Source organism: Chiloscyllium punctatum, chromosome 36 (assembly GCF_047496795.1).
Source record: "Chiloscyllium punctatum isolate Juve2018m chromosome 36, sChiPun1.3, whole genome shotgun sequence".
NCBI lineage: Eukaryota > Metazoa > Chordata > Chondrichthyes > Orectolobiformes > Hemiscylliidae > Chiloscyllium > Chiloscyllium punctatum.
In genome coordinates, this window is record NC_092774.1 from 62,406,790 (window position 1) to 62,431,591 (window position 24,802).

Below are 24,802 nucleotides of genomic sequence, written 5' to 3' on the forward strand. Positions count from 1 at the left end.
GGGTCGATGGGCCAAATGGCCTACTCCTTCTATTACTTTGAAACGATAACCCTGCGTTTCCCATGGTCAACCCACCTAACCTGCACATCCCTGGACACTAGGCAATTTAGCATAGCCAATCGAAATCAAGAGCAGTGAGCAATGTAGTGATGTGGAAACCAAACACCAGAGAATGAGAGAAAGGGACAAGGAGAATAAATGTACGAGCAATCAAAACTGGATTCTCACCATCACAAAAAATAAAACTAAAAGCTGCATTGTAAAAAAAGCGAATTAATTGACTGCACACATTGAAGAGAATAATTATGATCTGAGACTCCTTACAGAGATATGGCTTCAGAATGACAAGGATTGGATCCAGAATTTTGAGGGGATACGTGGCATTCAATTCGAGTGAGAGGCTCAGTAAAGGTAGAGGGTGGGCACTGCTAATCAAAGCACTGATAACATGGTAGTCTGGTGTCAGCTCGGATTTCAGGTCCTGATTTCTCTGTCCTCTGATCTCCCTGTTCCCACAGAGTTAAATGTTGTCTGTTCTCAGCTCTGCTCGATTTCTGTTGAAGCTTTGACCCCCTTTTACACCTTCTGGAGCAACAAAATATTCTGAGCCTCCTGGAAATGACACCTTATCTATACCTCTCCTGTTTTTAAAAATCTCGATAAAGTTATCTGTCAACTTGCTCGGCTGCGTTGGAAAAATGTCCCAGCTTCTTCTTAATTCAAACCCTCCATTCCCAGCAACACGCTGGCAAAGTAAGGAATAGGGAATTGCATCAAATCACATAAATGTACTGTCTGAAATAATCGAGCTGTGCTCTGGCCTGAGATATTGAGAGTCCCTGGTGTAAGTAATTACGAATGCAATAATTTTGGTCACAGAATTGAACAATCATTTTGCAACAAAGGGGTCTACTTTGATAAGGAGGTAGCGGTCATTTCTAGGGTAAGTGAACAGTTTGTAGATCAGGGAGATGAAGTTCCAGACACTTGTGAAGGGCTAGAATTGAATTTGATAAATAAGACAAAGAACTGTGGATGCTGGAAATCTGAAACAAAAACTGAGAACACTGGAAAAACTCAGCAGGACTGGAAGCATCTGTGGAGAGAAAGCAGAGTTAAAATTTCGAGTCCAACAACTCCTCTTCAGGATTCTGAAATAGTTAAAGCCTGGCAGTAAGTTCAGGTAACCTTTACTGCGACCCAACTTTGTTCCAGCTTCAGATCTCCACATCACAAGGCGTACAAAAAGTAGCTTTTTTTAAAAAAAAGCACCTCAAGCTCAAAGTGCGCACACTCACCCCCCACTCCCCCCACCACACTTTCTTTATTATTGGTTCGTTGAGTTGTCCCTTTATTACTGGATCCTTCGTACAGCCGGGTAAAGCATGCAGCTGGGACGACTGAGTGAATCCTTTCGCGCAACGGCAGTTTCCATCACTGAAAAGGACATGACTGAATCAGATGGGTTTTTGCCCTCTAAAAACCGGTTTCATCCTTAGATTCTGAAGTCCAGATTACTGACCGAATCCCAATTCTGCCATCTGCCGCGACGGGATTCGAACCTGGGAGTCCCCAGAGCTGGGTTATTAGCGGCGCTCGGCCATCGCTCCTTCCATCCCCCTGCGATGGCACGTGAACGCGCTGGTGCTTCCACCGGTGGGAGGAGCAGGTGAAGTCCTTCCGGCACTGACAACAGGTGAACGGCCTCTCTCCGGTGTGGACCCACTGGTGGGTCAGCAGTGCAGCTGACTGAGTGAACCCCCTCCCGTACATGGGGCACGTGAATGGCTTCTCTCACTTGTGGACCCACTGGTGCGTCTCCAGATGGCTGATCCGACTGAAGCCCTTCCTGCACACCGAGCAGGTGAATGGCCTCTCCCCGCTGTGAATACGTCTGTGGGTTTCCAACACGGATGGGGAAGGGAATCCTTTCCCTCAGTCCCCACATTTCCACAGATTCCCCATTGGGGGATCTTTCCTTGTGTTGGTCTGGGTTTGAAATTACAATCAGACCGGGGACATAGTCATTCCCACTGTGAGGGATGAGACTTTGATTCCCCAAAGCTGAGTAAATGGTGTGAAGCACTTTTCACAGTCAACGCACTGAATCTCCCTCACTCGGTGTCTCAGTATTCTTCCTGCCACACCAGTGTCCAAAATCTCTCAAGCAAACAAAAGCAACAATGTCTTCTTGATTGGAATGGCTGCTGATATTCAAGTCCCAATGAATCAAGTGGCTCTGTCAGAAGTTGATGTATCATTTGTTTTCAGATTTCTTTCGGCATGTCTTCCTGCAAAAAAAAATCACAAAATAAGTGGTCATTGTCAGTACACTTAAACGAGCATAACATAGGTGGCAGTTCGTGTAGTTTGCCAGATGCCTGGTGATCACATAATACCCAGCACACAGAAACCTGAAATCCCTCATGCAGCCAGATAGGCTCAGGTGTGTTTAGAGGAAAACTTCATTCAAATCTAATCTAATCTTAAACTAAATACGTGTACATATATATATCAATATGCCAATCCTTTCAATGCGGCTCAGTTCCATGAGAAACTACACTTTTAATTGTGAACATGAGGAAAAAAGCAATCATTTTCCAGGGTGCAAACTGCATATGTGACAAACTGAGGGAATACACAAGGAAAATACCTAAAAGGGAGATAGAAAGTATTTGAACACCTTTGCAGAATCTGCTCCCTCTCTGGATTCACTCCAGTTGCTACAAGTAAACCTCCCTGGAGGGTCAGGCAGCCCTGCATCGGGAAGCACTGGGATGGTCAACTACGACCAGTTTACATGGAGAACACATCTCCACATTAAACAGCCTCGAGGCAAACTTCCCTTCCTTCCACTTAAAGCTCAAGACCCCTCAAAGCGAAATTCCCCAGGTAAGTTTGGAAGAATTTCTTCCAGGTGTTCACTAATCATTTCTATGAGCACTTTGTTCAAGTTTGAATATTGCGAGTTTTGAAAATTAGTGATTCTTAGGGAAATCACAGTTCGAAAAACAGAATGTGGGAATTTAGACAGAGTTTATTTTTGCACATCGACGATGTGTCTGCACAACAGCATATGACACGACAGGAGTGAAGATCTCCTGACGTCATTCTCAAACGTGCCTGCCACACGCCAGATGAAAAGCTGAATACTTCTCTGGAAAAACGGCCGAACAATGCAGGAGAATGGCACAACGGGTGTGTGTTGGGACCGTAACCCAAAAGAGAGACCATTCTCTCCTATTCATTCAATGTCGTCTTTAGCAGCTTTCCCGTATAACAGCGCTCTGTTCTGCACCTTGCCTTCTCATCTGCTTCCCAAAAAAGCTTCGACATAAATATTTCACAATGATATACTGGCCCAATGTGTACAGTTGAGTTGACAACCTCTGAGTGGTCTCCTGTTCTCTGTCTCCTATGTTGAGGAGGGCAATGCTTGTCACTGGTCACTCGGGTGTCAGAGAAAAGTTTCGAAACAGTGGAGGGAGCCCGATTCCTGGGGACGGGACAAACAGCAGCAGGGAGACAGAATGAGAAGCAGCTGTTCTGGAAACTCTTCGTCACTTGCAATTCTTAGAGCAATGTCAAATGTATTTCACACTGAGGAAGTCTCAGCTGGCTCAAGAGGTGTGTGGTGGATGCGGAAAGAGCCGCTGCTTGGCTTGATGGTCTAGGGGCATGATTCCCAGGTAGAGTCTTTAATTGTGCAGACTTGGGTGCGGTCCGGGTTTCAAATCCTAGACGGGACTGCGTCTCTTGGCTTGATTTGTGCAAAAATGCCCCATTAATTTTCTCAAAAAGCACCTTCGTTAAACGAGGTTGGGCTCCCTGGAGGACCAATGGGACAGAAAGCAGCGAAGTGAAATGATTGGAGATAGCGTTGAATAAGTTGACGTGAGTGGTGCAGTGTTTGAGGGATGTCAGCGATGAGGGTCGATTGGAAATTTGCGACAGGTCTCTTCGGGGTACAGAAGTTTGAATACTGGCCCGATTGAAGCTTTTCAAGTCATGCGAAGTCTAGACAGAGAAAGTAATGTCATCAACATGTTCCCACGCCTGAAAGGATCGGCAACGATTCGCCAGAGATTTAAAGTCATGAGGAAAAAACCAAAAGTGACATCAGGAAGAATGCTTTCGTACAGGCAGTGGTTGAGGTCAGCAAATCCCTAACTGACACTGACAAAGAGGCAGATTCAGTAGACGCAAACGGGAATTCGGTGGTCATGTTTAAAGTAACAATGTGCAGAATTACATGGAGAAGGCAAGAGAATGATACGAATAGAGACCCACGTTTACTTACTGTGTCGACCCAGCAGAGCAAAGGTGGGCCGCATGGCGTCTATTCAGAGTGAAATCACAAGAGAATGTGGGAAGTTAGAAAAAGTTTACATTTACACAGCCTCCATACGTCTGCGCAACAGCTTATAAGACGACAGCAGTGGAGATCTTTGACATCAGTCTGGAACGTGCATGCCTCGCGCCAGACGAAAGGCTGAAGAGACCTGTGGAGCGGCACGCCGAGCGTAGGTGCAGAGTGGCGCAGCGGGAGAGTGCTGGGCCCATAGCCCAGAGGTCGTTGGGTCGAAACCGTCTTCTGCTGTTGTTCAGTGCCTCCTTGAGCGACCTTCCTCGGTGATGGTACTCTGTTCAGCATCTTGCCTTTCAAACGACCTCCTGAGCGTCGAAATGCCCCGTATCATCCCGAGAATGTCGCGACTCTCACACCGCTCAAGTAGCGCTTTTTTGGAGGTCTGAGTGGTCTTCTGTTCTCAGCTGCTTCGGGAGGTGGCTGTACCCATGGCTGGTGGCGCGTTAGTCTGGGATATGATTCTAGCTTTGGGTCTTCGAGCATATGCAGCCGTGTGATAGTTCCCGGGTTCCAATCCCAGGCGAACCATCATTCCTTAAATTGACCTGAGCAAAAATGCCCGATGAATTTTCTCAAAGGCCGCTTCGTTAAATAAGATCGGACTGCCTGAATTAGAGACGGCGTGGAGCTGCCATTGCAGTGAACACGGCGAAGGGAAACACGTGTTGAAAGTGAGAACAAGTATTGCAGATTTTTCGCCCACGCAATCCGTGTCTGAATGAAACCTCCACCTGTATTACGCTCAATTCTGAGGGTGATACTTTAGGAAGCGGAGAAGTGAAGTAATTGTTGAACCAGCAGATCTGAGGTGGGCTGCGTAACCTCAGTCTGCGCATTTTGTCATTCTGAGTGAAATCGGAGTTGGACCAATAGAACGTAGGAAATATGACAACGGATATATTCTGCCCAACAGGATACTCCATCACATCAATGAAGGTGTTTTGACATCATTCTCGAAGGTACATGACACAATGCAGATTCAAAACGGAGTATTCCTTTGAATCACTGAGTAATTTGTTTACAGTTATTCAGTTGAGGTGAGCGGAGTTGCGCGTTTGGAGCCACTCCAGTTGATAGTTCGAAGCCGTTTTCTCCAGTGTGATAGCCCCATCAGCACTCCAATTTGCTGTGCTTCCAGTCAGTAGATGCAGATTACTATCCCATACTGATACACAGGCCACGATGACCCAGCTGTGGTGTCAAGCTTGTGAAGGGCTGAGTGCTCTTCTCCTGTTTTCTCTCTGGCTGCTATGATCCGAATCATCAAACCTCTCTTCTCCGAGATAGGAATAAACTGGTGAAGGTGAAACACATCAGTTGTGGTATGATCCATGCGCAGGAGGCCCTGCAGTAATTCCCCCCGCTGTTTCACACAGCAGCATCCTCTCGGTGAATTACACTTGGCAAAAAAATCGATTGAACCAAATCAGTGTCCGCCATTGGATTTTCCTGACACCGTTTATAAAATTCAGGCTCACCGTTAATGTGGAGAGGGGCCGTCAGACTGTCGTTTCCGCTCCTTCTGTTGAATAAAGATAATTTTAACTGTGTCCAGTGAGAGGAAAGGATTTGCTTTTGGTGGGAAACATTTCTATCTGAACTCGCTGTCTCTCCCCTGATAGATTGAAACATAAAGCTGGGAGTCTCTGGATTATGTTGTGAAAATATCGGTATTGTGTTATTCACACCGCGCTGTCACCAACTGAACGAAGCGGCTGCCCAGAGGGAGACGGCTGTGTTTAAATCCCGTGATGAACTGGGGGAGCTGAGCATTTAGCCAAACAATGAGCACACCACCTCCCTGACACAGTGTTCACAAATCAAACTGACAGCAAAGCTTCACGTGTGATCGAAAGTTTCCGTCAAGAAGATTTGACTCAACAGGTATCCGGATTGAACGTGCTCCTTTCTTGATTTGAAACGTAAGAAGTTGACGTCAGTGAGCCTGACGTGATTCGAACACGCAACCTTCTGATCTGGAGTCAGACGCGCTACCGTTGCGCCACAAGCTCACGGATGACCTACTAGCTCTATTCATGCTTAAGGAAGGTGATCGCACTGCAATGATTTTACGTTGTGAGGAACAACGGAGATCAACAGTTCATGTCTGTTCTGTCTCTCCCCCTTCTCCTTCTGTCTCTCGAAACAATTTCCAACTCTACCTCACTAAAAAGCTGAAAGAACTGCGGATGCTGTATATCAGAAACAAAAAACAGGAGTTGCCAGTGACCCTTCCACAGAACTGATGGTGATTGGGAAAACGTTGGTTTATATGCAGGAGATATTGTGGGAGGAAGGCGGATGCAGTAAATGATAGATCAGGACAGAGCCCAAAGCGAGGGAAGAACTGTTGGACAGGAAAGGGAGTTGATAACGATCTGCGTGGGAGGGTGAATGGAGACTGTTCGTGGCCAAGAATAGGTAGTGTGTAATGACAGACTATGTGATAACAAGGCTTGGTGTGTGTGGAAGGGACGAGGATACTATGGATTTCAGGCCCTAGAATTATTGAATTCGATATTGGGACCGGAGGATGTATGGTCCCCAAGTGAAATATTCGGTGCTCTTCGTTCTGCTGGTGCTGAACTTCGCTGGAACACCATAGCAAACCTGAGACATAGATATTGGCCAGGGAACAGGGGAGGGTGTGGAACTGGCAGGCAACTGGAAGCTCAGGTTCTTTTTGCGGGCAGAACGTAGATGTTCTGTGCAGCAGTCACCCAGTTTTAGGCTTCGTTTTCCCCATTGTAGATGAGACCACACTGTGAGCAGCAAATGCAGTAGATTGGGTTGTAGGAAGAGCAGGCAAAGTGCTGCTTCACCGGGAAGGTAGGTTTGGGCCCTTGGATAGTGAGGAGGGAGCAGGTAAATGGGCTGGTGTCACACATTCGGCAGTTGCAAGGTAAAGTGCCGTTGGACTATTGGGTTAGGGTTGATAGGAATGAAGGGAGAGTTGACCCAAGGTATAACTCCTGCCCATTGACTTATCCGCCAAATAGAGAAATTTGTTAAGTGTGTACTAGGAAATTTTCTAATTCACAATGAGGATCTACATACTGGCGAGGGTGCAAAACCGAAGGGTCAGCGACCATAATTGTATTAACATTACAATAGTGATTGAAAATAATATATCAGATCTAAAGGTTGAAGTTCTAAGTTGGAGGAGGACTCAAGTATGAGGCAAGATCTTTCAAAAGCTGATTGGGGGCAGTTGTTCGCAGGTTAAAGGACTGCTGGAAAATGGGAAGCCTTCAAATATGAGATATCAAGAATCCACACACAGTATATTCCTGTTCGGGTGAAAGGAAAGGCTGGTCGGTGTAGGGCATGCTGGATGACCAGAGAAAGTGAGATTTTGGTTAAGATAAAGAAGGATGCATACGTCAGGTATCGACAGAGAGATCGAGTGAATCCTAAGAGAATAAAGGCAGAACGAGCATACTTAAGAGGGAAATCATGAGGGCAAAAAGGGGACATGAGATAGCTTTGGCAAATAGAGTTAAGGATAACCCAAAGGGTTTTTTTTATAAATACGTTAAGGACAAAAGGATAACAAGGGAGAGAATAGGTCCCCTCAAAGATCAGCAAGGCGACCTTTGTGTGGAGCTGCAGTAGATCGTGGTGGGGTGGGGGGCGGGAATACTGAACGGATATTATGCATCAGTGTTTACTGTGGAGAAGGGCATGGAAGATATAGAATGTGAGAAAGTAGATGGTGACATGTTGAAAAAATGTCCATCTGGCAGATGAGAAATTGCTAGATATCTTGAAATGCATAAAAGTGGATAAATCCCAAGTACCTGATCAGGAGAACCCTTTCACTCTATGGGAAACTGGGGAAGTGATTGCTGGGCCTCTCAATGAGATATTTGTATCATCAATAGTCACAGGTGAGGTGCCGGAAGGCTAGAGGGTGACTAACATGGTGCTACTATTTAAGAAAGGCGGTAAGGAAAAGCCAGGGAACTATAGACCGGTGAGCCAGACATCCGTGACGGGCAAGTTTTTGGAGAGAATCCTGAGAGATAGAGTTTACATGCACTTGGAAAGGGAAGAATTGATTAGGGATAGTCAGCATGGCTTTATGCTTGGGAAATCATGTCTTACGAACATGATTGAGTTTCTTGAAGAAGTACAAAGTGGATTGATGAGGGCAGAGCAATGGATGTGATCTATATGGACTTCAGGAAGGCGTTCATCAAGGTTCCTCATGGGAGACTGGTGCGCAAGGTTTAATCGCATGGCATGCAGGGACAACGAGCCATTTGGATACAGAACTGGCTAGAAGAAAGAAGACAGAGGGTGGTGATGGAAGGTTGCTTTTCAGACTGAAGGCATGTGACCAATGGTGTATCACAAGGATCGATGCTGGGTCCGCTAGTTTTTGTCAGTTATATAAATGATTTGTATGTGAACGGAGGAGGTATCGTTAGTAAGTTTGTAGATCACACCAAAATTGGAGGTGTAGTGGACAGCAAAGAAGGTTACCTCAGATTACAACGGGACGTTGATCAGATGGGCCAATGGGCTGAGAAGTGGCAGATGGAAGTTAATGTAGATAAATATGAGGTGCTGCATTTTGGAAAACCAAATCAGAGCAGGACTTTTACACTTAATGGTAAGTTCCTTGGAAGTGTTGCTGAGCAAAGAGACCTTGGAGTTCAGGTTGATAGTTCCTTAAAAGTAGAGACGCAGGCAGATTGGGTAGTAAAGAAAGCGTTTGGTGTGCGTTCCTTTGTTGGTCAGAGCATCGAGGATAGATGTTGGGAGCTCATGTTGCCACTGTACAGAACTTTGGTCAGGCCACGTTTGGAATATTGCATATAATTTTGGTCTGGTTCCTATTGGAAAGATGTTGTGAGACTAGAAAAGGTGCAGAAAAGATTTACAAGGATGTTGCCAGGATTGGAGGGTTGGACTATAGGGCGAGGCTGAATAGTCTGTTTTCTCTGGAGCGTCGGATGCTAAGGGGTGACCTTATAGAGGTTTATATAATCATGAGGGATATGGAGAGGGCAAATAGAGAAGTTCTTTTCCCTGGGATGGGGGAGTCCAGAACGACAGGGCATAGTTTTAGGGATGGGAGGGGAAAGATATAGAAGGGACTTAAGTGGCATCCTTTTCACGCAGAGGGTGATGCATGGATGGCATGAGCTGCTGGAGTAAGTGATGGAGGCTGTATCATTACAGCATTTAAAATGCATCTGGATGTGTATATGAATAGGAAGGTTTTATGGGGATTTGTGCCAAGTGCTGGCATATGGGACTAGATTAGGTTAGGATATCTGGGCTGCATGGACGAGTTGGACCGAAGGGTCTGTCTCCGTGCTGTACATCTGTGTCACTCTGTGAGACTCCATGGGATTCTCTCGGAGAAAGTCAGGACTGAAGATGCTGGAGATCAGAGCAGAAAACGTGTTCTGGAAAAGCGCCGCAGGTCATGCAGCATCCCATGAGCAGGGGAACCCACGTTTCGGGCATGAGCCCTTCTTCAGGAATTTTTAGCTATAAACTATAAACATTCCCTTAGTTAAATATTGTGAAGTGTGAAGCCATTGTTTTAGTCCCCAAGTTCGACCTGAGCTCCCCCCTCCCCCGTCCCAATAACTCTGTTGACAGCCTTCATGTCACACTTAAAACTAGGATCGCTGTGCTCTTCCAGCACCACTAATCCAGTATTTGGTTTTCAGCATCTGCAGTCATTGTTTTTACCAGATTCGTGATCAGTCGGGGGATAAACAGTTACAGGAAAAGGGCAGGAAACTGCATGTGGAGAATGTCAGATCAGCCACAATCCTATTGAATGGAGAAGCAGGCTCAAGGGGTTGAATGGAATTTTGCTGTTCCTATTTCGTATGGTTCCCGAGCCCTTACCTCTGAAACAGGGTCCTGGCTTCAGTATGTGCCATTAATGAGAATGCTGATGTTCCCTTGTGTAATATCAACAACTTAGCAGCTGCTGAAACCTCTTGCTCCTTTGTTACCTCTAAGCACAATATGCCAATGTGTCCAGGGGAGGTGATGGCTGACTTTCTTGTCACCAGACTATTCACCCAGGTAATGTTCTGGGGACCTGGGTTCAAAATCTACCACGGCAGATGGTGGAATCTGGATTCAATGTAAATCTGGAATTAAGAGTCTAATGATGAAACTGTTGTGGTTTGTTGTAAAAACTTATCTGGTTTCCTGCTGTCCGAACCTGATCTACATGTGATTTCAAGATCCACTGTCAGCTGGTTGAATCTTCACTGCCCTTTCAGTCAATTCTTAAAGCTCACCTTTTTTTTTAACTACGATGTTGCCAGAATGATTTATAGACGGCATAGGCTGGGACTTTTTTCACTGGAGTGTAGAAGGTTGAGGATGGAGGTTATGGAGGTTTATGAAGTCATCAGGGACAACGCTAAGGTGAATAACCACTGTCTTTTCCTGAAGGATAGGGGAGTTCAAAGTTTGGGAGTATATTTTTAAGATGAGAGATTTAAAAAGGACGGGGGTGGGGGCAACGTTTTTTACATTGAAGGTGGTTCGTGTGAAGAATGAACTGTCAGAGGAAGTGGTGGATGCAGGTAATGTTACATTGTTTAAAATTATTTGGATAAGTACATATGAGCCACACACAGGCAGGTGGGTCTAATCTTCCCCCAGATATTCAAAGGGACAGCCAATCAGAGGGGGGCAGGGCCACGCCTATCGTTGTTGTGTGGCATGTGTGACAGCTGCAACAAGACGTCCCAACTCATGTGCTCAATGCTCTGACCAATGAAAGCAAGCATGCCAAAAGCCTTCTTTACCACCCTGTCTGCCCACGAACCCATTTTCTAGGAGCTAATAACCCGCAACCCTAGATCTCTCTCAGTTCTGGTTCCCTTGTAGTTCTGACTTCTGACTTCTTTGTTTATGTTGAACTTGATGGGATACTTTGTCCAACTCAGCACGTTTAAACAGTATCTCTCAGAGGGATTCATCTGAAACTTTTCAGGAGATGAGCTCAACAAGATTGAACTATTCAAAGTTACTTGGACTCTATTTTAAAGTTACATCAGGACCAGTAGTCAGAGACACGTACAGCATGGAAACAGACCCTTCGGTCCAACTTGTCCATGCTGACCTGATATCCTATATTAATCTACTCCCATTTGACAGCACCTGACCCATATACTCTGACAGCTCATTTCATATATATCCCACCCTCTGCATGAAGAAGTTGTCCATGTAATATATTTTGCCTCTTACCCTAAACCTCTGCCCTCTAGTTCTGGACTCCCCCATCCCAGGGAAAAGACCTTGTCTATTACCCTGTCCATGCCCCTCATGATTTTGTAACCTCTACTAGGTCACTCCTCTGCCTCTGATGGTCCAGTGAAAACAGTCCCAGCCTATTCAGCCTCTCCCTGTAGTTCAAATCCTCCAACCCCCAGCAACATTCTCGTAAATCGTTTCTCATAGAGAAGTCAACGTTTCAGTCCTGAAGAAGGGTTAATACCCAAAACGCTGACTACTCCACATCCTGGTGCTGCCTGGCTTGCTGTATTCTCCCAACCTCTTGCTTTCCTTCTTTTGCACGCAGTATGTAGTGGCTCAGTGGTTACCACTGCAGCCTCATAGTGCCAGGGGCCCAGGTTTGATTGCAGCCTTGGGTGGCTGTATGTGAGGAGTTTGCACTTTCTCCCAGCGTCTGTGTGGGCTTTCTCTGGGTGATCCTGTTTTCTTCCATAAACCAAAGATGTGCAGGTCTTGTGGATTGGCCATGCTTAATTGCCCATAGAGTTAGGTACATTAGTCAGAGGGAAATGGGTCTCAATGGGTTACCCTTCGGAGGGTCGGTGTGGACTTGTTGAGACAAATGGCCTGTTTTCACACTGACGCTAATCTCATCTGCGCTACTTTTGTCACTAACGAATGACAGAGTTGACTCGACAGGCCGAATGGCCTAACTTCTGCTCTGATGGTCTTGCGGTCTTAGGTTCCTCTGGATCATTTCATTTGGCAATGTGCAGTCCCTGGCTCAATGAGCAGCATTGTCCACTGACAGCAAAGCTCATAGGATCGTAGAACTCCTACAATGTGGAAACAGGTCCTTCAGCCCAACACATCTGCACTGATCTTCCGAAGAGTAACCCAGTCAGATCCATTTTCCTACCCTCCCTAAATTGCACACAGATCCCGAACGGTGGAATTATTCCTGGGTTCTTGGTGCCATGAGGCAGCAGTGCAATTCGTGAGCCACCATGGGGTTGTGGTTGTGGGGTGTAGGGGAGGCAATTGCAGTCCAACAGAAAACAAAAACAGCCCACCTACTCTCCCACTGCACCCTCTGGCAGGATGATCAATCCTGGGGGGTGACCCAAGGCAGCGTAACCGGTGGGATCTGATTGCTGGGAGCGTTGGTGCCCCTGCTGGTGCTTCCACAAGTTGCAGGAAAATATGAACCTCTTCCCACACTTGGGCGAGCTGAAGGGCCTCTCCCCAGGGTGGACACACTGGTGCTTCAGCAGGGCGGAGGAATTGTTGAAGGCCTTCCCACACTCAGGGCAGCAGAAGGGCCTCTTCCCCTCTGTGGACCCATTGGTGCTTCAGAACCCTTTCAAATTTCACAATATCCTTCTGATAGGAGGGAGACCAGAATTACACACAATATTCCAAAAGTGGTCTAACCAATGTCCTGTACAGCCACAACATAACTTCACAACTCAGTCAGAGGAAGCTTTAAAAAAAACCACAAAAAATAAACAGGAAAGAATGGTGGGAAAAACCGAATTTTTGAGAGTCAGCTTGGAAGCATCAATGAGAAATGGGCGGACTGGTTTTATTGGGGATGCGTTCTCCTTAAATACACTATATACGTATTTCTCTTTTGTTCTTCGTAGTTTCTCTGTGCTGCAGAGTGTAGTGGCTCGTTGAAATAATGTCCTGATGCAGCCTCGTTTGTGGGTGTTGGGATGATTGCTTCTGTGGTTAAGTATTTGGTTTGTGTGTGTTGTTTTTCTGTAGATGCTAGTTTGAAGTTCCCCATTGACTGTTCGATCTACTGTGACATCTAGGAATGGCACTTTGTTGTTGTTCTCCTCCTTTACAAACCAGGAGCCCCCCCCCCCCCCCCCGCCCCCCAAACCCCCTCAGGCCCATAGTCTCACTACTTGGAACACCAATATACAGACTAGTCAAAGGCCTCTACTGAAGACTAAAACACCAAGTTGAAGATTCACACCACACCATTTACTCCATCCAAGAATTCCTGAACGCCAAAGACACAAAGATAGAAGGGGATGGAATAATGATGTCCTTTGACATAACAGCCCTATTCAATCCATTAACATCAACGTGGCCAAAGAAAACTGAAGACACTACTCGAAGAACCAAAGATACAAACACAGCACCAACTTCATCAGCAAAGATAGCACTGTCAATCTCGTTCAACTGTGCCTTACCATCCACTTCATATCCAGTAACAAGCCCGACAAACAAATCAACGAAACACCCATGAAACCAACAGTATCAGGATTCCTAGCAGAAGCAATAATGACTCGAACAAACAGCCCTTTCGACGATCCAACCCAAACTTTGGGACTGGTACAGCAATGACACTTTTGTCATCAAAAAATGAAACAAATTAGAGGAAACCTACAACACCATCAACAATCTCCTTACTGGCATAAAATTCACAAAAGAGGAGAACAACAACAAAGTGCCATTTCTAGATGTCACAGTAGAGCGAACAGTCAATGGTAAATTCAAAACAGCGTCTACCGGAAAACAACGCACGCGAACCAAGAACTTAACGACAGAAGCAATCATCCCGACACATACAAACAAATCTGAATTAGGACAGTATCTCAACGAGCCACGACACACTGCAGCACCCAGGAACTACGAAGATCAATAAATAACTGTGCAGCGCATTTGAGAAGAACGGGCAACCTATTAACCCCCCGAAAATTGCTTCCCAGACAGCGGCGGTAAGAGCGCCGAAGCCAAACCACGAGACCACCTCAGAGACATTCAACCGCAGGCCATCAATGCGGACTTCACCAGTTTCCTCATTTCCCCTCCACCACCTTACCTCAGTTCCAACCTTCCAGCTCAGCGTTATCCTCATGACCTGTCCTACCTGCCAATCTCCCTTCCCACCTATCCGCTCCACCCTCCTCTGACGTGTCACCTCCATCCCCACCCCCATTTCACCTATTGTACTTTTTGCTCCCTTCGGCCCAGCAACCCCCAATTTATCTCTCTACCCTGGAGGGGTCCTGCCTTTATTCCTGATGAAGGGCTTTTGCCCGAAACGTCGATTTTCCTGCTCCTCGGAAACTGTCTGACCTGCTGTGCTTTTCCAGCACCACTCTGATCTAAACTCTGGTTTCCAGCATCTGCAGTCCTCACTTTTGCCTACCCAATAAACCCAGTGTGATGATTTCACATCAACAAACTGACACAAGCAGACACAACGTCTGCAGAAAATCTAGCCACATTACTTTACGTTAAAGACATCTGGGAAATGATGTCCGGACAACTCAACCCTCTCAGCATCATGGTGGCCCACAAACCTACCAACACACTTGATCAGCGGCTAATGAACCTGAAATACACGATACAAACAACCAGCAAACGAATGTTATTTACAAAATACCATACAAGGAAATATATACATGAACTCTGCTGCACAGTTCTCTGTGGCAAGAAATGCTGGGATGAGATAAGGAAGATTTTTTTCAGCCAAAACGCAGACAGGCCGCCTACTTGCAGAACGTTTCAGAGAACACCTCTGGGACACCCGGACCAACCAACCCAACCACACCTTAGCCCAACACTTCAACTCCCACTCCCACTCCACCAAGGACATGCAGGTCCTTGGACTCCTTCATCGCCAGACCATGGCAACACGACGGTTGGAGGAAGAGCGCCTCATCTTCCGCCTGGGAACCCTCCAACCACAAGGGATGAACTCAGATTTCTCCAGTTTCCTCATTTCCCCTCGCCCCACCTTGCCTCAGTCAAATCCCTCAAACTCAGCACCGCCTTCCTAACCTGCAATCTTCTTCCTGACCTCTCCGCCCCCACCCCACTCCGGCCTATCACCCTCACCTTGACCTCCCTCCACCTATCACATTCCCAACGCCCCACCCCCAAGTCCCTCCTCCCTTCCTTTTATTTTAGCCTGCTGGACACACTTTCCTCATTCCTGAAGAAGGGCTGATGCCTGAAACGTCGATTCTCCTATTCCTTGGATGCTGCCTGACCTGCTGAGCTTTTCCAGCAACACATTTTCAGCTCTGATCTCCAGCATCTGCAGTCCTCACTTTATCCTGAAAAAACTCCCAGCCTATCCACCTGGATGCAGGTATACTCATGTCCAGTTGTGAACTGTTGAATGCTGGTGCCGACTGGAACGGCCAAATGACCTATTCCTGCTCCCAATTCTCTCCCTCTGTGTCCAGGACAACTAGAGAACATACAACATAGGTGCTGAAATTAGGACATTCAGCCCATCAGATCTACTCCACCATTCAATCACGTCAATTAAGATTTTCAGCCCCATTTTGAAATTTGGATTTTGGAAAGACAGATCAGGGCAGGATCTGCAAAGTTAATGGGGTGTGTTGTTGAATAAAGATAAGTTGGAGTGCTGCTTCATATTTTCTTGAAAGTGGAGTCGCAGGTAGACAGGCTAGCGAAGAATGTAGTATGTTATGCTTGCTTTTATAAGTCAGTGCATTTCCGTGCAGATGTTGGGAGGTCATGTTGCCCCTGTACTGGACATTGATTAGGCCACTTTTGGAATACTGTGTTCAGTTCTGGTTACCCTGCTACAGGAAAAGTGTTGTGAACCTTTGAAAGGGTTTGACAAAGATTTACAAGGCTACTGCCAGAGTTGGAGGGTTTGAGCTATATGGAGAGGCTAAATAGGTCGGGGCTGTTTTCCCTGGAGCATTGGAGGCCGAGGGGTGACTTTTAGAAGTTCATAAGGAGCATGGATAGGGTGAATAGCCAAGAGCTTTTCTACATAGTAGGGGAGTCCAAAACTAGAGGGTATAGGTTTGAGGTGAGAGGGGAAATATTTAAAAGGAACCTTATGGACAACTATCTCACACCGAGGGTGAATCGAGCATGGAATGAGCTGCCAGAAGAAGTGGTGGAGGCTGGGAGAATTACAATATTTTAAAAGGCATCTGGTAGTAGGGTGAATTGAGAGGGATACAGGCTAAGTGCTAACAAATGGAACTGTGTTAATTCGGAATATCTAGTCAGCACAGACAATTTCAACTGAAGGAAAGCAGAAATGTCGTTGTGAAGACTGGACTTTCAGAGCAACTTTCAAAGATGTTTTGCCCTTACTGGGAGCAGAAGCTACAATGAAATCTTTCATTTGTGAGACAGCAGTTGAGTGAGTGAGTGCATCTAGGATTTTGGTGGAAAATGGGAAGTTGTTGAAATGTGAGGAAGAAGTGTTTTAAGTAAAGCGTCCTGAGCCGAGTGAAGGGTTAGGTGGGTTTTTGTTTTAAACTGCTCATTGCATTCAGCCTCTACCATTATATTTCCAATGCTGTACATCAGAAGGAACAGTGAATCAGTAACTGGTATCATTAGAAGCCTTACGATTTTCAGTACTGCAGGTATTGCATTGTTTCATTAGCATTGAAAAGGTTACTGGCAGCAGCAGGAGGTGTGAGCTGTATTCACGAGAAATTATTAAGCAGTTAGATAACACACACACAAGAGGGCAGGGTGGGACTTGTCTTTCCATTTGTAGAAGGTGGGAGATTCTGGGTTTGTGATCTGGGGCACACACAACTGCGGTTAATCATAGAAGCCCTCCTGTGTGGAAACCGGCCATTCATCCCATCAAATCCACACTAACCCATCCAAAGAGCATGCCACCCAGCCCCAGTTTATCTAGTCATTTCTGCTGGTAGGTGAGACTAGGTCACAAGATTAGAGGGAGTGGAGTAGATAGAGGTGGAGAAATTCCTTTCCCAGAGAGTGGTGAAGCCATGGAATTCCTTGTCCAAGGAAGCAAGAGTAGTAACCATATTCAAGACACAGTTCGACGGGATTTTGCAAGGGAGGAATTTAGGGTAGTCGGGATAGTGCAGATAAGTGGAGCTGAGACGATGGATTGGTCATCCATGATCTTTATGAATAGTGGAGTAGGCTCAATGGGCCAAATGGCCTACTCCTGTTTCTATTCCTGTGAATGTATAAACCTGCATTTCTCATGGTCAATTCAAATCAAGGCAGGTGAGCAATGTAATGATGTGGAAAGTGAACATTAGAGAATGATAGAAAGGGACAAGGAGAGTAAATGTCCCAACTATCAAAACTGGATTGAAAAGATCACAACAATCTAAACCGAAGACTGTATGTCTGAATGTGTGCTGCATTGTAACAAAAGTGGATGAATTGACTGTACACATTGAAGAGAATATGATCTAAGACTCCTGACAGAGGCATGGCTTCAGGATGCCAAGGATTGGATCCTGAATATTGAGGGGTCACATGGTATTCAAATTGAATGGGAAGGTCTGTTAAGGTAGAGGGTTGGCCCTGCTGATCGAAGCACAGATCACAGAGTAGTATGGTGTCAGCTCAGATTTCAGATCCTGATTTCACTGTTCTCCTGTTGATCTCCCTGTTCCCACAGAGTGAAATGTCATCTGTTCTCAGCTCTGCTGGAGCCTTTGACCCCCTTTTACAGCTTCCAGAATAATAAAACATTCAGTCAATCAAGGCCCAACCCACATCTCTTAGCCTGTCAACTATCCAGGCTGAGTGAGTCATCGTAGCAGGGAATAAAACAAGGACAATGAAACAAAATTAGACATAAACGAACATTTGGTGCTCATGCTTAAAGTTTGTTCAGTCGATAGTAAACCAGAATTAGAGGTCTCCCAGGATTCTTCTTGTGCCCCAACTTGAGAAATTCCCTCTCCCTTGCATCTAAGTATTAGTACCCAGCTATGATTTATAACGATATTTACATCAACAGAAATAAAGCATCTGTTAACAAATATACATAGAGATATACAAACAGACTTTTTAATCCAACACATCTATGCTTTCCTATATAAATCTAGTGACCTCTTTGCCAGCATTTGACCCATATCCCTCCAAACCTTTCTTATTCACACACTCATCCAGATGCCTTTTAAATGTTTTAACTGTACCAGACTCCACCACTTCCTTTGGACCATTTACTCTATCCATGCCCCTTATGACTTTACGAACCTCTTTAAGGTCACCCTGAGCCTCCGACACTCCAGAGAAACAGCCCCATCCTATTCAGCCTCTCTTTATACCATAAACCCTCCAACCCTGGTGACATCCTTATCAATCGTTTCTGTGCCCTTTCAGATTTCACAACAGTTATCCTATCCTAGAGCAGGGAGACCAGAATCGAATGCAACATTCCGAAAGTAGCCGAACCAATGTCCTGTACAGCTGCAACGTGACCTCCCAACTCCTATACCCAATGCATTCAATGGGCCAAATGGCCTCTTCCTGCACTGCAGGGATTTAATTATTTGATTCTGTATCAGAGTCAATTTCAGTCACTATCTCTGGTTTATGGTGTGTCAGGGTGGGATCACTGGTACCAGAATTGTATGCAACACTCCAAACCTGGCCTAACCAATGTCTTCTACAGTCACAACATGACCTCCCAATCCTACATCCAGTGCACTGACAAAAAAAACGCAAGCATACCAAACACCTTCTGCACTGTCCTGTCTACCTGCGATTCCACTTTCAAGGAAATATGAACTTACCATCGAGTCATACAGCGTGGAAACGGACCTTTGGTCCAACCAGTCCATGCCAACCATCATCCCAATCTAAACCAATCTCTCCTGCCTGCTCCTGGCCTATATCCCTCCAAACCTTTCCTATTCATGTACTTAAACAAATGTCTTTTAATTGTACCTGTATCCTCCACTTCCTCAGGAAGTTCATCCCACACATTAGTAGTTGAATGGCAAGGATGGGTTTGAGTTGAAATGGTTCATAAAATAAACAGTTTTTACTGAACACCCTGTAGCAAATATGGTAGCAACTTCAATCCTGGAGTCTCGCAAATCAGTATTTCCATGGAGTGGAGGGAAAATAAAGTGCTGGATTCACAGAGAAGGTGGTTTTCTGTGAGTGTGAAGCTAAAATTAAATCACGTGCTTTGGTTGAACTCAAACTGCATTGACTTGGAGGAGAGCAAAGGGAGTTTGTAAGTGTCCTCCCCTCCCCACATACCTCAGCTGCAGGGCTGCGCAGGGGCAGTGTGGGCCCACTGTCGCCCCCAAACGCATCCCCTCCCCCCTTGCCATTGTGGATGTCACAACATGTAAGTAGCCCTGTCAGTTTCATAGTGAAGCCCCCGCCCTCTGGGCAACATCTGGGAGCAAAGCAATGTCTCCCCGTTTCCAATGTTTATCGGGGGGGGGTGGAGGGGGGCTAGAGAGAGTGACAGGGGGACACTATTCACTTGTGGTAACTGGAGTGAATCCAGGAAGGGAGCATACTCTCCAAAGGTGCTCAGATGCTCTCTGTCTCAAAGGTATTTTCATTGTGTATTCCCTCAGTTTGGCACATATATAGTTTGCACCCTGGAAATGGATTGCTTCTTTCCTCATGTTCACAATTAAAAGGGTAGTTTCTCATGGAACTGAGCAGATTTTAAGGGATTGGCACACTGATATAAAATGTTGACGCATGTTGCTTCATATAGTGTGTATCTGATATTGTTGGCTGTTGTAAAAGCTTTGTGGCTATGATTTTTAACATTCTAATGCAGTAATGGATTTATGCCATGTATTATTGTCATCTTTTTTATATACTAGGCCAGCAGGAAGTCATTCAGCAACTTTAGCGGCTTTCTTTTCTCAAACAGCTTTGACATTTCATTATCACATCCTTGATTCAGCTCCATTTCCAGCACCTTTGTCGGCAGCTTTGTCCAGGTCATTGTCATCTAAATGACGTTTATCTCCATTCACACCTAAGGCTATCTGGCTGCATGAGGGCTTTCTGTGTCCTGCGTAATATATGATCAGCAGGCATCTAGTAATCTACAGGTATTGCCACCGATGTTATGTTCATTTAATAGTACTGACAGTGATCAATTAATTAGTGGATTTTTTTGCAGGAAGACATGCAGAAAGAAATCTGGAAACAAATGATACATCAACTTCTGACAGAGCCACTTGATTCATTGGGACTTGAATGTCAGCAGCCATTTAATTCGAGAAGAAATGTTTGTTTTTGTCTGCTTGAGAGATTTTGGACAGTGCTGTGGCCAGAAGAATACTGAGACAGAGCTGAAAATGTGTTGCTGGAAAAGCGCAGCAGGTCAGGCAGCATCCAAGGAGCAGGAGAATCGACGTTTCGGGCACGAGCCCTTCTTCAGCAACACATTGTCAGCTCTGATCTCCCACATCTGCAGTCCTCACTTTCTCCTCGAAGAATACTGAGACACCCGAGTGAGGGAGGTTCAGTGCACTGACTGTGAAAAGTGCTTCAAACCATTTACTCAGTTTGGGGAATCAAAATCTCATCCCTCACGTTGGGGAGAGACTGTGTACCCACTCTGTTTTAAATTTCAAACCCAGAGTGAAACAAGGAAAGCTCCCTCCAAAGGGGAAACCGTGGAAATGTGGGGACTGTGGGAAATAATTCCCTTTCCCATCAGCGCTTGACACCCACAGACATGTTCACACTGGGGAGACGCCGTTCTCCTGCTCAGTGTGCGGGAAGAGTTTCAGTTGGCTGTGCAGTTCATACCAGGGAGGGGCCATTCACCTGTCATTGTGGGAAAAGATTCACTCAGTCGTCCCGGCTGCAGACACACCAGCGGGTCCACACGGGGGAGAGGCTGTTCACCTGCTCTGAGTGTGGGAAGGGATTTGTCGATTCTTACTCTCTGCGGACCCACCAGCGGGTCCACACTGGGTTCACCTGCCCCAAGTGTGGGAAGAGCTTCAGTCATGTGAGCAACGTGCGGAGGCACCAGCGGATCCACACTGGGGAGAGGCCATTCACATGCTCCGTGTGTGGGAAGGGGTTCACTCAGTCATCTACACTGCTGATCCATCAAAGGGTCCACACTGGGAAGAGGCCATCCATCTGCTCTCAGTGTGGAAAGGGCTTCACCCGGTCCTCCCACCTGCGAGTTCACGTGCCATCGCAGGGGGATTGAAGTAATGACGGCTGAGTGTCATTATCGACTTGACTTTCAACCCAATTCTGGGGACTCCCAGATTCAAATCCTGCTGTGCCAGGTTGCAGAATTGGAATTCGGTCAGAAATCTGGAGTTTAGAATCCCATGATGAAACCATTTTCGGGGGGAAAAACTCTCATCTGATTCACTCACGCCCTTTTTAGGGAAGGAAACTGCCCTTGTGGGAAAGGATTCACTCAGTCATCCCAGCTGCATCCTTTACCCGGTCTGTTCTACACGTGACTCCAGACCCACAGCTGTGTGGTTGATTCTTAACTGCCCTCCACCACCACCCCACCCCCGACATTCCCCTCCCCACCCCCCCACCCCTCCCCCCCCCCCACACACACACGGCAACTGAGTGGCAGTAATTTAGTTGGATTGAAGATGCTGAGTGAGGCAATACGTCCTTCAGCTTAAGGCTGGATCAAGGATCCAATTATAAAGGGACAGCTCAGCTGACCAACAGTAAAGGAAGTGGAGTTGGGAAGAGTGTGTGCACTTTGAGCTGCTTTTTTTCAAAAAAAAGGCTACTTTTCATACACTTTTTTGCTGGGCATATCTGAAGCTGTAACAAAGTTGGGTGGCAAAGTTGGGTTAAACAGAACTTAACCCCGGTCTCAGACTCTCATTGAAAGCTGTGAGGTCTATCAAGTTTTTGCTGAAAGCTGCTCATTTCTTTCAAACTCCTGCACTAAGTTTCCAATGTCATGTATCAGAATGAGCAGTGGATGAGTAGCTACTATTGTTAGAAATTGTAATTTTTTCCGGAGTGCAGGTACCGCATCGTTTCATTGACAGTGTAAGGTTTACTGGCAGCACCGGGGTGTGTGGGATGTACTCACAAGAAACAAAGTTAAAAATCACACAACACCAGGTTATAGTCCAACATGTTTATTTGGAAGCACTAACTTTCGGAATACTGCTCCATCATCAGGTGGTGTAGAGCAGGATCATAAGAGAATTTATAGCAAAAGGTTGCAGTTTCATGCAACAGAAATGATATATTGAACAAACCTAGATTGTTGTTAAGTCTTTTCTCTTTTAGAATGGGTTGCAGGTTTTGGTTCATTAATATGTAAATCCCAGAACTTCCTTGAAAACACAGTCTCGAGACAACTTAAGGTCTGTATATCAAACTTTAATCAGACATGTTCTATTTCCAAAGTAGAAATTTATAAAATCTCACATGGATTGACTGCCTGTAGATTGTGTGCTTTTTGAGCAAAATATAATATATCTGCAAATGTAATTCTGCAAATACAAAGTCACCCCAAAGCCTGATATGTAAGTGTGCGTGCATGAGAGGGTGAGAGTGTGTGCATGCTTGATAAAGTGTGTGTGTGTGATAGAGTATCAGCCTGTGAGAGGGTGTGAGTGTGGGGGGTATATGTGTGTGTCTGAGAGAGGGGTCTGTGTGAATGTGAGTGTATGTGCTTTGTGTGTGTGAGAGAGAGTGACAGTGAAGTGGGGTTACCTGTCATGTGACATGAACCCAAGGTCCTGGTTGAGGCCATCCTTATGGGTTCCAAACTTGGCTATCAGCCTCTGCTGGTCCACTAAAATTGGTTCAGCAGTTCCACAACACACACTGGACAGGGCAGAGTGGGACTTATCTTTCGATTTGCAGGAGGTGGGAGGTTCTGGGTGCTGGAAACTAGGGAAAACACATGCTGGAGGACCTTCGGCTCAGAGAGATGGAGCTGGAAGCCAGGCTGCAGACATGTTGGGGGAATCATAGAGCCCCGACATAGAGCCTGTGGAAACTGGCCCTTGGTGACACTTCAGTCCATTTGAGAGATTGAATTTGCTTCCACAGAGTTTCCACGGTGTAGGGGTCAGTGTGTCTTGGCAGCCTCAACGATCCAATGAAGGGCTCATCTACAGTGAGAATACCCAGTCCACATTTCGCCAAAGAGTTAAAGTTCTCTCCACAGTCAGAACCCTGGGGCACTCCCACGCAGGCTGTCTGTAATCGCGGGGCTTCCCGATGCATGTGAAGTTTGGAATAATTTACTGCAGACAAACATTTCCCCTCCTGGATTCAAATGCTGCTGATATTCAGGCCCTGAGTAAATTCTTTGTGCATGCCTGAACAGCAAATCTCTTTCTCTGCTAATACCTTGAGAGATCAGATCACTGCTGTTAGTGCAGGGCAGAAAATAAGATGAGAGAATTCTGGTTTGTACGGAACATCCTTCTCTATGTTCTACCCAAAATCTGTCTCCCAATTGCTCCACCTTTCGATAGATTCCAAACCGAATTCATCCTTCCGTCCTCCTGTTTTTGCCTAGCTCCCCTCTCTTGAAAGCGCTGACTCTCAGTTCAGTTTCTCAGCCACTTCTTCCATCCCCAGTATGTCGCCCATGTCTTTATTTAGTTTTTAAAAGAGAAAGGCGGTGGTTTGCTGATGCCAGGACATGAGGGTGACTGCGCTCAAACAGTGTTCCAGACTCTGTGTAGTGTCATTTACAAAAATCTGCACTGCACATGTACAGAGAAGTGGATCCTGGGAGTGGGGGGATGGTGGGAGTGGGTGGTATGCATTCACCACCTCCCCATTGAATCAAGACCCAATCATCCCCTCAGTGTCCCCTGTCCATTTACCCATCGCCACCAAGAGCCCCCCCCCGTCCATTCTCTCTCACTATCCCTAGCTTCCCGTCTCTTCTCTCTCTCACACACACATCCCACCCTCTGCACCCTCTTGTTTCTTACCCCACTCTCTGCAACCCCCTCCATTCTATCTCCATACCCTCTGCCCCCATCCAGTCTCTCATCTACCCTCTCTCCCCCATTCATTCCCCTTCTTTCTCCCCACCCTCTGCCTTCCTGTATCCATTCCCTCTCCCCACACTCATTCTCTCTCTCCCCCCACTCTCTTCCCCCACCCTCTCCTGCCATTCATTTTTGCTCTTTCTCCCCCCACACTCTGCAACCCCCAATTCCTCTCGCTTCACATTCTGCACCCCCCCCCCTCCATTCTCTCTCTCTGCCAAACCCTCTACCCACCAACCTGTGCACCTCCAGGCTTTCTCTATCCCCGATGGTCTGTCCCCGTGTCCATTTTCTTTTTGTCTTTCCCTCCAAGCCTCTTCCTCCTGTCCAATCTCTGACCCCACACCCCCAACCCCATCCTTTCTCCTGCCTCGAGACCTCTAAGCATAGAGAGAGAATGGATGGTAATGACTCTACCTGGGAGACAGGAGGGGTTGATTCGAGAAATAGC

The 24,802-nt window shown here is 46.2% G+C and overlaps 1 non-coding gene across 1 annotated transcript; it reads right to left on the bottom strand.

Annotated features, from left to right (window-relative positions):
* Window positions 1–6,309: 6,309 nt before the first annotated feature.
* Window positions 6,310–6,381, bottom strand: trnaw-cca (transfer RNA tryptophan (anticodon CCA)). The gene has a single exon. It is a non-coding gene; the product is annotated as a tRNA-Trp (tRNA).
* Between the last annotated feature and the right edge of the window lie 18,421 nt (window positions 6,382–24,802).